The sequence below is a fragment of the Glandiceps talaboti genome, chromosome 17 (assembly GCF_964340395.1).
Source record: "Glandiceps talaboti chromosome 17, keGlaTala1.1, whole genome shotgun sequence".
In the NCBI taxonomy this organism is placed as follows: Eukaryota; Metazoa; Hemichordata; class Enteropneusta; family Spengelidae; genus Glandiceps; species Glandiceps talaboti.
Genome location: NC_135565.1, coordinates 6,959,142 through 6,961,641, shown reverse-complemented (window position 1 = coordinate 6,961,641; position 2,500 = coordinate 6,959,142).

Genomic DNA, 2,500 nt, shown 5'->3' with positions numbered 1-2,500 from the left:
AACCAACCAGTCCGACAGTCAGTCAGTCAGCCAGTCAGTCAGTCAGTCAGTCAAGAAATCAGCTTGGTCAATACATTTATCCATCATCGTATAAGCATCCAAATAATTGATAAATCTTAGAGCTTCTAAAACCCCAGTGCTATAAACCTATTTCTCTGTTCAATTGTATCAAACTGATCTTGAAACCACAGCAACCATCATGCTTAAATAGATATGTATTAAGTTTGTTGATAAAAACTGTCTATATCTCTAGTCACAATGTCAAAATTATAGTAGGGTTCTACTAGTTCTTCGTGAAATTAGTACGGCAATTGGCTGTTAATGAACATTTCGACTGTTCCGGCCAATTTGTTTACGTGATATATAAAGATCGACCCAGGAGAGGTCACGCAAGTTGCACACTGGTTCTATTCAAGCAGCTTCGCTAGTTGTTTCATCGGCTATAGAACCACAATTTAACATAACCTTTAACCTCTACATTAAATAACCTGAGAAATAAAAGTCGTTTTAAACTCTGGCATGTGTAATTTATATAGCTCAACAAACACGGCTGCAGGTACAGTTGCCATGGATACATATTAATATTACTGAAATGAAACGATTTGTATTACCATAGTGTTTCCTAATATTTAAAAAAGGTCACAAGTGTAGACAATACAGTAACGGAAATAAAAGATATATGTCGAATAGCCAGTTGTATACCAAAAGCGGTAGATGGGTTAAACCCGTTCAACACGACCATTTCTTTGAATGGTGTTACTCTATGTGCTGTTCTGTTTATTTTAAAAAGTCATTTTAAACGGGAATAAAAAAATTGAACTATTTTCTGAATAGACAATGGTATAAAACCAAGCACTGGAAAGGTTGAACCCTTTCAATACGACAATTTTTGTGAATTGCGTTAGTTTTTTTAGCTCTTTCCTTATAAGCAACGAAATATCGAGAAATGAAATGTGAATTATAATTCTACATATGGCATTTGCCAAATATGGTAACTGTTAGTAAATTCGCATAGTCACGTTTAGTTGCAAGACCCCGAGGTATGCCGTTTCGTCAACTCCACTTCTTAAAATTAATGTGAGAAGACCGCCCTCGAAATATTATTGGAAACAAAACCTGCTATATTTCGGGTATTTAGAAACAACCAACGAGTGGTACAAATACGTACTAAATATCATAAATAAATAATTCAAGAAATCTTTAAGAAATATTAATCTTACGAAGTCATACTATCGACTGAACACCTATTCGTTGTCCTCAGAATGTGAAGCAGTTATAGAGGGTGAATTCGTGTTTATTTATAAGATCACTGTCACCGTACTGAATACAGGTTGAACTTTGCTGTGTCAGGTCACCGAGCTTCTTACAATACAGGAAAGAGAGGGTTTTTATTGATTGCTGTAATATACCAAAAAAAATATCTTGTTCTGAAATCTGCATCGTATGTCTCATTAATCTTGGGTATTAAATTTTGAAATGTATGTGGTATACCAACGTGAGGTGAAGTGAGGTAGCCGGTCAACTGTCTTTTTGTACAGTCGAGTCAACTGTTGTAATATAGCAATTCATAAACGTGATGCAGACCCAGCTGTCCATCCCAGAATCAATTTCTTTAGATGAATACGTTTCATATTTGGTACGATATGCATCGACTTAATGCTGTTGACATTGGGTTCTTAGAAAACATGTGTTGATAAATGGAATAAATAGACCTGTCATTACAGCGGACGCACCTTGTGACCAACCCAAGGTCATGAGGACAAAGAGAAAAGGAACGGTGGTATGCTGGTCTGCCTCACAGACAAGTAACTATATGTTTGTCTGTGTCTACATTGAGTAAGTTTGTATCTACACGTCCCAATGTGCGTATTCAATATCCCGCCGGTGTTGTCATGGAAACGATGCCTGAAGCATACTTACTACTAGTCACTACAGCTGTTACCCTAATTGCGTGTGTGTTATAACATTAGTACAACATGTTGTTGCACATTACAATCAACTCCTTTTGTTTACTATAACGAAGCCAATCACTTAAAGAAACTGAGCTAGCTGCACTTACGATAGCAAGTTTTCATGAATACAGTTTTTTGCTATACTTTGCCTAAATGAAATGACTATGTGATTAATAAATGTAGACATCAAACTGTTGACACCATCGTGTCTGCGGTTAGCTTCACAACAATCAAATGGTTAATTTTAGTAAGAATAAATTACTTAATTACTTAATTACTTAAGAACTTTGGTTCACAAATTTCTCGATTTCCATTGAGCACTATATTATTTCATACTTGGTTAATAAAGTATTTTACAAGACTCTGATAAACTAAAGTTGTCTGTCTGATCTGTGGACAGAATGACCTTGACTAACTCGTATCAAGAGCACTGAGATCTCCATATACATGGCATACTTCGCACTCAACATACTCCGTTGTGTGTGTGGCACATTTGTATTGAACCAGCAAGTCAATTGTTCTATAATCTGGAAACGTTTCTTCTTAAT